General features: G+C 45.8%; 1 protein-coding gene across 3 annotated transcripts in view; it reads right to left on the bottom strand.

The window, feature by feature from the left end:
- tab2 (TGF-beta activated kinase 1 (MAP3K7) binding protein 2) overlaps positions 1-15,600 on the bottom strand; it is a 58,722-nt gene that overhangs the window by 22,107 nt on the left and 21,015 nt on the right. Inside the window, exon 2 of one of the 3 annotated variants that reach the window (XM_088908802.1) lies at positions 9,248-9,410. The exons of the other annotated variants lie outside the window; for them this stretch is intronic. The gene's annotated coding sequence lies outside the window, so the exon portion shown is untranslated. The remainder of the gene's footprint in view (positions 1-9,247; positions 9,411-15,600) is intronic. 3 annotated transcript variants of the gene reach the window in all.

Here is a 15,600-nt window from a genome sequence, read left to right as displayed (position 1 = left end):
TCAGCCTGGATTCCATCTGTGGCGTTTGTTTCGCTAGCCCACACATGAAGCAGGCATGCTTGATAATGTTACTGTAACAGCCTCGCAGACAAGAGCTGCCTGTGGCTCTCAACCTCTATCTTATCATGGGTGCCTCAAGTGCGACAGGGGCATGTTTTAATTCAAAAAAGGGGGAGAGGAAAAAAAAAAACCTGTACACACCGTCCATGTAAACTACACATTTTTGGGCAAGATCGGGGACTTAAACACCATTGATCTTACTGACCGTATACCTAGTGGGATGAAAAAGATGCGCAATACATTCCTGAACACAGTAATAAGAGCTTTGCGATTCTGTTAATAAAGAAAAAAAATAAAGAATTAGGTGGGGTTCAAAAAAAGTGGCAAAAGTTATTTTTTCATGGAAGCGAAAGGAAAGCCAACTTGCTCGATTTTGTACAACAGGCAGCTGTTGCCAAGGAGCAACTGCAATAGTTGTGGAAGTGTCTACCTATAAAACAGCATTCTGCATTTTTGTTTTGTCAGACCACATACCTTTTACCTTGTCTTTCGAAAGAAGGAAACAACCTTTTTTCAAAACACTAGAACTGAAAATGAGTGCAAAATGCTTTGCACTTATCACAAGTGCTGAATTTTTAGCATTTTGAGAGTCCCTGATAGCTCCTTATTCTGATCACGACCCCCAGTACTTTAACACGCATTCCAGTCCCACAGTTTACTACTGATACATTTATAAAGTCATCTCTGTTTACGAAGGTAACTCATTCCTTAAAAACTTTTCATAATGCAAAACTTTGCATAACAAATTAAATTAATAAATTAAGCATTCTTATAGCAAGGGATGGGTAAATATATTCACAAAAATAAATGTGGAAGTTGTTGCATAAGTTTTCCCACACATATGGGACATATGATTAAAAATAATCACTACTGAGATTAAATAGTCATGAAGCATAATACTAAATAACTTTTCTTGGAGGATAATGAGCACATTTGGCATGTAGTGAAGATGCAATGATTGCTCTCCATTTTAAAGGCAGATATGATGTTGTAAAATAAACACTAAATAAGCAACAATACATAATGATTGTGTCCAATATCTCAACAGGTTACGGTACGTAGGGTCCGCCTGAAGCACATTAAATTAAATCTGGACAACTAATCCAGAAACAAGGTCCGACACCTTACAGTCTTAGAGGGTCAACGTGATCCTAATCCATCACACAGACACACATATAAGGGAACAATTTAACTTTTAGATTGCGATGGTAAAAAATATTTTTAAAATAATTAAAACACCTGGAAAGCACAATAATTGAGTTTATGGTAAGGCTTTATACAACTCAGTTTTAAAATAAAGGAATACAAATCTTTGATCTTTCTCTCATGCCCACCTTGATGTGCCACACAACTCCACATCTGTTCTCATTAAGCTGTGAGTGTGTCTTGAAGTGCAGGCCAGCTACTAAGCAGTGATGTTTGATTTATCTATTCTGCAATGCGGTTCTGCTTTTGGTCTGTAAGAACCGATTTGAAATAAAAGTTATTTTTATGGCATAACTGGATGACACTGAAAACAGGAGAGTATAAAAAGGTTTTAACTACTTGATCGATACCGATTACTACATGCTGTAGCTTGTTTGCAAACATCCCAAGACAATTTTAGTTCTTTTTCGGTGTACACAGACGACAAAGATCAAGTTTAAAGAACCATTTCTGTTAAACAAAGCTGAAAGAAGTTCGTGACGCTTTTCATCACACCGAAACAAAAATGAATGCCATGAGGATTCCTAGAAGACACTGGAACACTCCACACATTCTCCTGTTCCATAAGCCTTATGCACACATACTTATTTAGGTAAAGCAGAACTGTGTTCTCGCTGAAGAATAAAAAAATAAGCATTAGCAGGCCACATCTTGCTTCCTGGTTCAATTGAGGTCTTAGTTATTCAGCTTTTAACATTGTAAAAATAACTCTTCCCTCAAAATACAGGCAATGACTAAACACAATGTATTAAAAATCGGGTATTTAAGGGTTACTGCCAAAGGTTATGCCGAAACGGTTTCAAGGTATTACAAAAAAAATCAAGGAAGTTTTCATAATACCACACTCGCTTACCTTCAATCCAAGTAGCAAATTACTTAATGGTCTATTAGGGATTTTGTTCCAGCTCAATCTAGAATGGCACTGCTTTCTGAAAAGAAAAAAAATTCCCTTGGAAACAGTCTTTTCCGGCCAGTCCAGGGCTCTATTTAAACGAGCCTTCAGCAGATCGAGACACTGGCCCCCCCATGAGCCTCAGACTCCAGCTGCAATACTGCAGAGATCTACACTTCCTATACGTGGTGAAATAAAACAAAAACAGTACTTTCTTGAGTGGGACTGGAAAAGCAGAGGGCATCAAGCATGAAAAACAGCCTCAAGAAAAACAGCTTCTAAGCTAAACCTGCATAAACGTTAACCGTGCAAAGCTTCACATTTCACGAAGCAGGCTAGATCAAACCTGCACAGGGACTGCAAGCCTAACAGCTTTTGCTGGAGACCTAGTTTTGGGTTGCCCTCTTAGCTGAGGGGGCTGGGGGGACAGGAAATCAAAAATTCTTCACTGCTAACCGTGAAGCTGGCTGCTGATTAGAAGCAGGCAGGCACAAACTCCTGGAGACAGCCCGCCCCCCGAAGGGCACTCCGCAACATAGGGAGGTGTGACTTCCACAAACACGGCTCTGTGCACTTTCAGAGCGGAAAGAAACCACCTTGTCCATCTGACAGCGTCATGTGGCTTTCCAGATCTCCGGCAGAATCTGAAGAACACACGTTTTTTGTGACTTTCCCACATCTGTTTGTCTAGTCACTCCCAGCCGCTGCGAGAAAGGGGAAGGGCAGAGGGGTGAAGCTCTAATAGCTGCTGAGCCAGACTCTTCCTGCTCCTCCCCCCCCCTTCACCGGAGCAGGATTTCTGTGGGCGACAAAATGCTGAGTTCACCTTATCAGCCTCTTCGAAATGCGAGCGCCGCTGCATTCCTTCTGCAAAGAAGACTGCGAGGACTTCGAGGGAATACACACACGTCAGCCACTACCGACACCGCCCTGACTGCAAGAGCCCTTCAACATAACCGGGGGACTGCGGGAGGAAACCACCGCTGCTCCGTTAGTACACGGCTATCTTGCAGTCTTCCGTGTTTAAAAAAAAAAGACGGACTCTAGCACTCTGTCCTTCTGTTTGTAAAAGGAGAAAACAGAGTGGAGGAGAGGCCAGAGCACGGGGCTTGTAACTGGTGGTCCGAGGACATCAATCCTACTTGGGCACTGCCACTGTATCCGTGAGCATGCTACTGCACCCAGTAAATCGCCCAGTTATATAACTGGATAAAATCTAAGATGTCGTGGATTAAACCATAAGCAAACTGGCTGCTAATACAGTTCAGTTAATTTATCATATGCGTGAGTGCAATGAAATGCTTCTACTGCATATAAAAATGCAATATCTTTCACGATTTCCCTTGGTGGCTAGAGGAGAAGGCTGACATGTTACTGTGCATATTGTGGATAAAAGACCATCACAAGCCACATCCCATGGCGAGATCCCCTGATTAAGGATATGGAGGTCAAGGGTTCACCCTACAGCTGTAAATGACTCAGTCTGAGAGGAGGATCCAAACAGAAACAGTGACTTGAGCCATCAGAGGAAAGGTTAGCCTCCCGGCCACAATCCTCACAACAGCCCAATTCATCTGCAGCAGCAGCAGCAACATTCCTGAGAAAGTGCTTTCGCCACTGTGCTGTATGACAACTGTGACTGCTTCACTGTATGACCAAGCAATTCTTCCACCGTTTGAAAAGTCACTTTCATTGACGTGTTGAAAAAAAGTACCTCCTAGAGAGTGCTAGAAGTTTGACAGAAACAATGAAGGAAGGAACTATGAACATCAAATATTCCACACACAGCAAAAATGTCTTCACTTTTCAGGGCTTGAATTTCAACTGGTGTTCAGGAGGAGTTCACTCCTACTCGTTTGGATGTTCTGTGCAAAAGCAGCCTTGATCATAGTACTTTATTCACACAAATTATTTTATTTAAATAAAAAAATACACTTAAGAAAAACAACCTGCTCAAAACCATCCTTGTATGTCATAATATCACACCTGGCGAGTTTATCTGGGTATTCAAGCTTCAGAAGAGTAGTAACCTAGAGACTGCTGGCATTTTTCTCATTCCCAGTTTTGCTGGATAGCCAGGCAACTTCACTCCAGGCTGAATCAACAGGAAACAAAGACACTGTCTTTCTCCTTCGCCTAGGGGAAAGTATCCCAGCCTGTCATGCAGGAGACCGGGGATCGATTCCACGACAGCGAGTTGCTATGTTTTTCTTAAATTAGGGCCCAGGGGATGAATAAAGCATGAACACCCACCCAATCGGGAGTAGTGTAATTGTGGAGTAGTGTCACTCCAGTCGGGAGTAGTGTAATTGTGGAGTAGTGTCATTCCAGTCGGAGTTGTTGTTTTTTTGCACATTGCCTGTTGTTGTTTTTTTGCACACTGCCTGTTGTCTCCGTCTTTCCTTTGCTACACAATTGTATTGTTGTTGTTGTTTTTTTTTCTCTCTTTGTACTGCTTATGTCCGAGAGCTAGCTAAATAGCATTTCGTTATACCATATACCATGTATATGAGTGTAATGACAATAAACTTGAACTTGAACTTGAACTTCAGTAGTGTAATTGTGGAGTAGTGTCATTCCAGTCGGGAGTAGTGTAATTGTGGAGTAGTGTCACTCCAGTCGGGAGTAGTGTAATTGTGGAGTAGTGTCACTCCACTCGGGAGTAGTGTAATTGTGTTTCTCACATCAGCTCCCACATACAAACTCCCTGACCGCATGGTGGAGAATGAGGCTGACTCCTCTGAGCTGTGCACCTTGGAACCACTCGTCTGTTCACACATGATGGGATACACAGCCCTGTAACAGGCGTCCTGCACCAGCTGGAGGACAGGCGCCTCCATCACCAAGCTCCCAGGAGGCTGCAGAGAGCCCTGGTTCACTGAATCTGCCCTCGGCGGTGCTCAATCGATGGCTTCGTCATCAATTAAAAGCCTCTTCAGGTCTGCATGCCTGTAATGGGTCATAAACCGTCTTGCGAAATGCGGTCCTTCACAGACTGCTTGTGTTCACAACCTGTTAAGCCAACTGACTCAAAGCTCCCTACAGGGAAATCTAATGCCAACAGGAGGGACACAACTAGCAATAGGGCTCCTGTGTGACCAAGATGGCTGCCGCCCATCATTATCACTGGAAAATAGCTGCAGACGTGATCCATGTCAGTGTAGTTAGATTCAGTGACGGGTTATAGTAACAGCACCAGTGGTGCTCTATGACACCACACTGCTGTGAATTCACCGTCTGGATCTCTTTGAGCCACGGTGCTACCGCCATCAGCGGTACCACTGTGGAGATCCCACTGGACATCTGTACTGATCTGTGCAGTAGGAGTAAAAAAGGTAACAAAAATGTTTCGCTTGGCATTATTTAGGGTTTTTTTTTTTCCTTAATGAAAAAAGCCAAACAACTGATAAAGAAAAGGCTTAAGCACCAGATAAATTCAGACAAAAACAAAGCAACGTCAAATTTGTTTTCGGAAGTTAAATGACAGGTCTGCAACATTATTTCCTTTATTAATGAATACATGACTGAAAACATTTCCATTGATTTCGGATGTGTTGGGGGCTAAGTAATGCTATTGCAAGAAACAATTTGTACAGTAGCACAGAAGGGTCTGGGAGTAATACAAGGCAGTGCAGGAAGAAAAACAGCCCTGCAAATGGTTTTTGAACAAACAACAGAGCACCAGCGTGGACATCAAAATATTAAAAACAGCAGCCAGACCCTTGTAGCACAATTATTTAGCAAAATCACAAACAATGCACAAGATCCAGCAACCAGTGACACGTCACATGAACTGCATCACAAAAGGAACCACAACAAAAAACACGACGGGCAGAAATCAAAGAACTGGACATGAGGCTTGGTCTCCTGCTGCAGCCAAATGGACAAACATTCTTCCTTTTCTCTCTTCCTCAGGTTGACATCACAACTCAATCTTGCACACAACACAGCCTTTCCTGTTCATGTGCACACACCCGAGCGAGAAAGACACTTGCGCTTGAACTCAATGAGCTTTACCAGCACCACACAAGCGCTTTCTAAAATCAAACTGCAAAAAAGTGAACCCCACGTGCACCTGTCCAGGCCCACTCTACAAAATCAAACTCCGGATGCACAGCAGCAAGTGTGACTCCAGAAAAAAAAGCACTGTAAGTGCACAACACTTCACATCAAAATGTCCAAAACTATTGAGATGTTCTTTTGCGCAGTGGTTCTAAGCTGCAATATTAATTGCAACTTTTAACTCCTTAATATAAAGACGGCAAAAGCTTAAGTATCTGGTCTTTTACCAACAGGAATGCTTTGCCGACTGGAATTTTCTCCATAACACTATACAAAACCGTCCTTTACTACGCAGGACAATTCCTGGATCTCCCTGTCTTGCATCCTCCACCAAGACTCACACAAGGGACACGTCCCACATGAGCTCACATCACAAGTTACCATACTTGGCACGTGTGCTTAAAACGTACATTCACAACCACAACTGTCACTATTACAGTACTGTAATGCAAACTTACAATAGTTACAAAATGACAGTTGAGTAGGGTTTCAACAGTTGCAAGGGCCTGGTGCAGAGTCACGAAAAGCCAGACTCCTATAAAGCTTAGTGCACCCCCATGAAGCTGCGCAACGTGCTACAGTATCACGTTATGTATGATCGGAAGACACAAGTAACCCTCCCTTATATGATAATAAAATGACCGATGCATTGGCTTAAAGGCCATTAAAGTAACGAACAACAGTAATCGCAATCTTACAGCAAACAGCAAACCTGGAGTGTCTGTTACAGCATAAACACGAGACCACGCCGCCGTGTGGGTGCTGGGTAGTGACAGGCTCACTCACTGCGTTCATCTCATCATCCTGGTCTGTTGTGCAACTAATCTGTAACAACCTTCCGCTGGGTTTCCTCTTGCTCTGCTCTTCTTCCATACCAGACCCAATCGCGAATAAGCACATCCCTGAATGCTAAATTTGCAGATGGCGACACCCTACTGTATACAGTAATTAAAGCAAAGAGCATTGCAAAAACGTATGCAACTGAACTTCACATACCTTAATCCTTAGGGTTGGATGGCTTTTCACATTGCTAGAATGATTTTCAGCCATGACTTTAAGGGTAACGCAAGAAACACACAGGGGAACTTACTCTTGACACACACAGAAGAGAACTCATGATGCACAGAGGACAAGACTGAGGCCACACGCAACCCTTACATGAAGTCGGATTTACCGAAGTCAGGGAGTACCCACGTGATGACGCACTGAGACTTAACTCTTGCCTAGCCAGCCTATTTGACTATCCCACATCCCTCATGCCTCACGAAGGCCAGAGAGTAAATCCTTTACTGTATTAGGTGAAGATAAATGATAAACTATGTTTTAAAAGGCACCTTTCACTATAATGAAACAGAAAGACCACACTGATGTAAAACGTGTTAAAAACTCACCACACACAGAGCAGTGCAAGCAAGAGGACCCAAGCAGAGAACAGGAGATCCCTCGATAGTGTTCACTGATGAAAATGTGTCATTTGTAACCCGAAAAGTACCAGGCGTTATAAGATATGACAAAAAAGACATGACCTTATCATATGAAGTCTCAGGTCTCTAACTACTTCTTTACTACATACAGTGGGTGCTGGTTAGTCCACTGCATGTACTGGGATTTTCTTCCCATCATACTCATAAGAGTACTCATAATCACCCCGATTACTCCCCCGATTCTGAGTTCCTACATTAGAGCCTTAGCCCTGCAAAGTGGAGGTGATCCTTGCAGCCCTCTCACTGGCACAGAACCTAGCTGGTTTGCTCATATTCGTCTGCAAGTTCAGCAGCTCTGCTGAAATCAAACCTGCGCAGCAGACGCTCGTGCTGAAACGATGATTGATTGGGCCCATCGATCTGCAGCGGTTCAGCAAAAGGTGAAATTCAGATTTCAGGCGACACAGCTGAAACCAAGCTGACCACCGACAGCCTAAAATGGAAATGATTGTTTCTTCTCCACGTGTAAATTCAATAGATATTTCAGAATCAAAGGGAGCAGGAAGAAAACCGGTGCGTATATATTTCTTCTAATTTCTGTGAAGCATCACAAATTAAAAAGTCTAATACAATAATACTATTTTTCAGAACGAATACCTGGTGTGACGTCATCATTTTCAGCACTCTACCTCACTGGTAAAGATCAAGAGCTTCAGTCAAGACAGTATGGTACACCCAGTAATACGATGAACAAAAGGATACATGTGGTAATGCAGCAGGCAGATACCCTGAAGTGGGAAGCCCACACCTATGAATACATCACGAAACACGCATCTGACATCAATCAAGGTCACCGCCCCCGTCAGTCTAAAATCTCAACCCGTGCACGCGAGAGAGCTCCGCAGGTGAAACGCTGGGTCTCCTTACGGCTTTGGAGCAAGCCTGCACACTGCAGCCTTCTCTGCGTCTCCCACTTCCCGAGACCCCACCAAGGCGTTAGGCCTGTATGCTGAAACCACAAACTGCACTTAAAATAGAAACTCCAACAAGAAAAACATTAACCTAAACCACTAATCGTCGTGTGTTATTTCTGCCAAGAACTTGATGCTTACATTAAAAAAAAAAAAACTTCTGAAAAGAAAGCTATATTACTGATCGCCTTGAAAGGAAATACCACAAAATGCTTCTCTCTCGTGCTGGAAATGTGTCTTGCCAATCGACTAGACTTTGTGTTCAACAGTCTGAAGGGCGCAATTTATTTAAAATGCTTTCAACCAATGACACATTAAGTTAAAGTGCAATATACCATCGCTTTTGCTAAGGATCAGTCTTTAAGGGCTGATTAAAACCTGTACGAGTTAGGCTGCCTAAGAACCATATTGCCATTCATCACCATGATCTCCGTGCATAACCCGAGACAACACTGCAGCATATTTAAACAGAATAAAACAACGTCCTCTCAAGGTGAAAACTTATAGTAAACAAGACTGTTAAAAACTGCATCTGCTGGAGAACAGCTCAGTGGGAAGCTAGACTAGCTAAGCAGAGAGGATATAAAATTCAGCATGAGGGCATTCTACATCCGGGCAGCTTAACATCATACCACTTGCGTGACATCAGGAGGCACCACGATGAGGGCACAACCCCTTAAGGAAAGAGTCACGTCAGCGTCCTTCAGAGAGCACTCTTGAGTCCCACGGACGCACAGCCAGGCCCTTCTCGATACGTGCCCTGGGAAACCAGCACAGCAGGGGTCTCGCCTCCTCCTGACAAGAGGGGAAAGGGTCTCGACAAATTCTTTCATATAACATCCATCCACCAACAGAATTCTGCTTGTTCCGGTTAGAGATTATTCTCTCGAAATATGGAAAAAAGGTAAAACAATTAACTAGCCTTAATAAAAAAATAATTGTTGCATTTAAAATAATGTCACGAAATTAATAATTCCGAAACACTAGCTCATACAGAGTAACAGATTTTATTTAAACATTCAGCAAAATGAATACATTTTCTGTAAAAAATGAAGGCGTCTTGTCAAACAGTAATACGATTTTGAAAAATTGTAAAACCGACTGCCTCAGAACGTTAAGAAAACACCGGCTTATGATGATTGTTAGGGTACAATTAAACCAAAATATTGTACAACAAAATGTAACGTGCTTGTAGTTGCATTCACAACAAGAAGAACGTTTACAATAAACATTTACATACGAGTAATATTATGGCAAACAAAGTCAATCTTCAATCAGGTTCTGCGTGTTATACAGCCCATTGCAACATACTGCCACAGAACGCTTAAGGATGTTCAACAGCTGTTTTCCACACAGGTACAACAGACCTCTGAGCACAAAGCGTCACAAAGGGAAAATTAAACTCAGGGGGTCCACGTTCCTACATCTACATCCCGTGGAGATTATTCTAAATTAAAAAAGTAATAAATCTGAATTAAGAATTTTTTCATTTTATAACGATCAACCTTGTAGACAGAATAAATGGGGTTTTCACATGAATTTTCTACTCTGGTGATTGGGCCTGAAAACAACCACTCATTTGTAATGGATCTTGGTAAATTTCCAGTCGCAGTGTTGCTTTAATCAGACCGAGAGCTATTTATACAAATTACAGGCATCTTAGAATAGGACAACCCTAGGAAAAAAAAGCAATCAAAAAAATCAAAGAGTTCAGTAAAGCCAGCTCGCAGACCACTTCATAAAGCTAATATCAGACCACAATGATCGTAATCCACGTCACTAAGTCACCTATTCTTTTAGGATCAGATGCAGTTCTTATCAGTGAGGAATGCAGCTTCTCCACTCCGTTCATGGGTTAACCAGCACCGGGAGAAAGTGCGGTCGATGCGTCTTCAGGCATCGGGGTGAGGAAGGCGACGGGAAGGGAAGGAGAACGGCTACGGCCCGGCGCGCCACGCTTGGAGCTGCGATCAGTGCAAGAGGCAGCAGGGCAGCAGGGGCGGCCATGTCAGCTCATCCCCCACCCTCACTGCTGCGAGGGCCAGAGCCCGTACAGGCGGGCCACGCTGCAGTCCGACGACGCCTACGCCTAACATCGAGAGACTTCCCGTCAGTAAGAATTCCATTGTACCAGTACATGTACCGGTTACATATGGCGATAAAGTTCAAGTTCAAGCCCTCCTCCATTTAGCCAAGCGGATCCTGACGAAGGGCCGGGCGAGAGCTCGGCTCCACCTCACCGCGGCTGCCTGACCAAGCGCTGGGCGAGAGCTCGGCTCCACCTCACCGCGGCTGCCTGACGAAGGGCCGGGCGAGAGCTCGGCTCCACCTCACCGCGGCTGCCTGACGAAGGGCCGGGCGAGAGCTCGGCTCCACCTCACCGCGGCTGCCTGACGAAGGGCCGGGCGAGAGCTCGGCTCCACCTCACCGCGGCTGCCTGACCAAGCGCTGGGCGAGAGCTCGGCTCCACCTCACCGCGGCTGCCTGACGAAGGGCCGGGCGAGAGCTCGGCTCCACCTCACCGCGGCTGCCTGACCAAGCGCTGGGCGAGAGCTCGGCTCCACCTCACCGCGGCTGCCTGACCAAGCGCTGGGCGAGAGCTCGGCTCCACCTCACCGCGGCTGCCTGACGAAGGGCCGGGCGAGAGCTCGGCTCCACCTCACCGCGGCTGCCTGACCAAGCGCCGGGCGAGAGCTCGGCTCCACCTCACCGCGGCTGCCTGACCAAGCGCTGGGCGAGAGCTCGGCTCCACCTCACCGCGGCTGCCTGACGAAGGGCCGGGCGAGAGCTCGGCTCCACCTCACCGCGGCTGCCTGACGAAGGGCCGGGCGAGAGCTCGGCTCCACCTCACCGCGGCTGCCTGACGAAGGGCCGGGCGAGAGCTCGGCTCCACCTCACCGCGGCTGCCTGACGAAGGGCCGGGCGAGAGCTCGGCTCCACCTCACCGCGGCTGCCTGACGAAGGGCCGGGCGAGAGCTCGGCTCCACCTCACCGCGGCTGCCTGACGAAGGGCCGGGCGAGAGCTCGGCTCCACCTCACCGCGGCTGCCTGACCAAGCGCTGGGCGAGAGCTCGGCTCCACCTCACCGCGGCTGCCTGACGAAGGGCCGGGCGAGAGCTCGGCTCCACCTCACCGCGGCTGCCTGACCAAGCGCTGGGCGAGAGCTCGGCTCCACCTCACCGCGGCTGCCTGACGAAGGGCCGGGCGAGAGCTCGGCTCCACCTCACCGCGGCTGCCTGACGAAGGGCCGGGCGAGAGCTCGGCTCCACCTCACCGCGGCTGCCTGACGAAGGGCCGGGCGAGAGCTCGGCTCCACCTCACCGCGGCTGCCCGACGAAGGGCTGCAGGCAGCAGCGGCCCCGCTCGCAGCGAACAGCTCTGCGGGACCTGCGGGAAACAGCGGGTGGCCAGCAGGTGGTATAGGTCACCCAGAAGGTACTCATTCCTCCACGCTCGACACAATCGCCGTGGCAGACTGGTGACTGAAGGGAGTCCTGAACAACCCGCTGCACTGCGGCTTCTCAAGACCAAGAAGCAGAAGCTCAGCTGCGATGGCGCGTGTGATTTCTGTTGTACAGGCACTTTGGCAGAGCGCTACTGGCGTCTAGAGGCACACTGTGAGACGGTGCATGTCCCGGACTGGAACGTGCTCCTGTAATCCTTCTTCTGGGGATACTTCTGTGTCTGGCAACCATCTTGGCTCAGACACCACGATGGCTGTCTGCTACCAAACAAATGTGAATAACACACCTGGGCAGTAAGGACTTTAAAAGGTCACAGAACAAAGAGATTAATGAAGAAGGAGGAAGGTCTCTCTTAACAAGGAAGGATATACTTCAAAAATGAACATTTATTATTTCCTTCATTGAACTCCAGATTCATAATGGTTATATTTGGAAAGATCGTAAGGCAAAACTCACTTTCTTAATGAAAATCCACACATACATCTGAAAAGAGAGCGCTGTGGAGTTCAAGATTGCATAACGATAAACTGAGTCTACCTGTTCACCTGGAGTAAACTGCTGTTCCTTCAACAACAAAAAATGATGAAGGCGCTAAAATTTCCAAGCCTTCCTGGCAACAGAGGTCTTGGATTTTAAAATCGGTGTATTGCAACCTCAGGATGAAAGACCAGAGCGCCAGACACGGAGGTCAGGCTGCTCTGTCAGATCTCCACGCAGTGCTGTCTCCAGAGCAGCACGGAGATCGACTGGGGGCGGGAGAGACCCCGATTGCCACACCAGTAACTGGCGTCCACTTCCAGCGCTTTTCAACAGCGCCGAGTCCAAAAACACTTTCTCAGAGAAGGGGCTTTTTTTTTTTAATTTGTAACGCAGAAAGCTTTAAAATGCTGAGGCTGTGGGAGGTGCGAGTTCAAGTCCTCTCGCAGGAGTCTGGCTGGGAGCCAAGCTTTCAGCTGCTCTGACCGGCGCGCCTTATCTGGGTCTCTGGAGGACAGCCATGCTCGCCCTAGCGCTGCTGAAACAGCCGCCACACGTCCGTAACCCACTTCTCAGCTTTGTTCCACCCAGCAAACTGAATTGGGGACAGAGCTCACGCTAAGCAGCACACGGGTACTGGGCCACTTTCGTGCTGATAAAGAACACATCTGCAGGAACAGGCGAAAAACTAACAAAAAAAAGGGGGCAGCCTGTTCTTTCACACGATGAAAATCTCAGAAGATGAGGGATTGGAACAGCACGGCACCTCAAAGCTTTCCACCGATTCACACTAAACAATGTTTTTTTTTTCCCCCAATGTAAATGTTTTTAATGTAAAAGGTCTGTCCGGAAGAACAAGAAACAGGTAACGTGGAATACAACACGTTCTAAACCAAGATTTTGCCAACTCAAACTATTCTAATAGACCACAAATTATGCCGTCTGTGGTGCAAGCTTGTGAAACAGTGACTTGACTCATTAATTTTTCTTGCTTTGTACATAATGAGAATATTATCACTAAGCAAGTGTTACGAATGTTAAAAAAAAAAGTTAAATTATATGCAGAGAAACCCGTCTAAATACAACCAAGAAAAAATTAACACTATAATACGGCAACATCCACATAGATCATTTGCTAATGAGCGTAATTAAAGTACATTAAAGCGAGGTACTTTACACCTGCATCTTTGAAAAGAATCCCTCGTCTTAGAAAATACTTCCAAGTCTAAACAGAGAAAGGAATATATGATTCAGTTTCTGCTCGTCACAATTCACGTGCCCAAAACATGACCAGGGACTTTCCAGCCTTGAAACGAGATTAAAAAAGGGAAAGTGGAAACATCAAGGTGACATTATATTCTGGGTTAAACACTGTAAACCTGGTAAAGATCTGTTTTTAATTCTGTCCCCGAGATGTATGCATGGCGTGTAACCCATGACCGCACTGGGAGCACGTCATATTTTCACTGAAAGTCACCGCTGGTACTGTACACCCACCCGGTTAGGAACTGGATCTTTTACTCCTCCTCTCACTCACAGCAACGCCACCCACGGGGCACAGAGAGAAGGAGAAAGGACACCCACTGAGCTGCACAGAGCAACCTGATCTCGGAGGCAGAGCACAGCCTGGGAAACAGCAGCAAGCCGCCCCATGGCACCACGCAGGCCCAGACCATAGGGGAAACCCAGAGAAAACCAGGGGCCTTCAAGAAACGCAACGGCGAACTTTGAACTCGAGCTTTATTGCCGTATGTAACCAGTACATGTACGGGTCCAATGGAATTCTTACTTACAGAAAGTCTCTCGATTGTTAAAACAAGTGTAAAAACACAAAGTGCAGACAGTGCATCAAGACAATAGACAGACAAACAGCAGACAATGTACAAGTAAACAAGTAAACAGTTTGAATGGAAACAATACAGACGTGTAAACAATGACTGGGGATGTGCAATAAATAAATAAGAAATCATAATGAGGTAGATGGTGATGGTGTAGGTGTGGTCCGAGGGGCATGGCTAAATGTGTTCACCAATCCCACTGCTTGTGGGTAGAAGCTATTGAGGAATCTGGTGGTGAGTGTCCGTGTGCTCTTGTTTCTCTTGCCTGAGGGCAGTGGGGTGAAGAGCTCATGCCCGGGGTGGTGACTGTCCTCTGTGATGGCCAGAATTCGACCACGGCAGCGGTCCACATAGAGCTGTTTAATCTCGGTGAGACCACAGCCGATGATCTTCTGGGTCATATTGACCATTCTCTGCAGTGCCTCTCTCTCGAGAGAGAGAAGAGGTGTTGCCGTACCACACAGTGATCCCGTTGGTGCAGCGGTAGAAGTTCACCAACACAGGTACTGCCTTTATACTTCGTGTAACGAAGTAAAAAAAGGCAAGTGCCATCTATCCTACTACAAAAGGCACCAGGCATCCACATACACAATATTTTGGGTTTGTACTCTTCATAAATTCAATTTCTGACTCCGCAAACACATGCTAATGTTTCAGTATTCCACACGCTAATCATATGGACGCACGCTGCTCTTTAAAAAGAACCGACTTCAACACTTTAGGAGTCTTCCAGGATGTTATAAATTCAATAAAAATAAACCAAAACTCTAGACTTCATAATTACTGTGAAAGTTCCTGTCATTTAACCAAGATGAAGAAAAACATTTCACGACATGAAGACTGATTGGGAGGGAATAAACTGGAGGGTGAATTTACAACATTTTTTAGACAGTTGGTTATAACATTTTCCAATCTGTCAGGGTTTTTTAAACCCACAGAACTTGACTGGTGTTCAGCCCAGAAACTAATTCCTACAGTACATGACACATAACAAAGCTTCAATTGATCTGTTGGCTCCAGTTCAATGGAAATAATGCCAGTAAAACTAAATGCAGGTCCGAGGGCGAACAATTTTCATAACAAAACAGTTACTGTGCGAAGGCAATTAAATATCAATGAACTAATCTTCACTGAAGCAGTGTAATCGCCCCTGTGCAACCGAAAACAGCGAGAAAAGCCACATGGAAGCGTGAGAGCAAAACTGTA

The sequence above is a fragment of the Atractosteus spatula genome, chromosome 2, assembly GCF_055471065.1.
Source record: "Atractosteus spatula isolate fAtrSpa1 chromosome 2, fAtrSpa1.hap1, whole genome shotgun sequence".
Classification (NCBI taxonomy): Eukaryota; Metazoa; Chordata; class Actinopteri; order Semionotiformes; family Lepisosteidae; genus Atractosteus; species Atractosteus spatula.
Note: the sequence above shows the minus strand (reverse complement) of the source record. Positions and strands in the feature narration are given on the sequence as shown.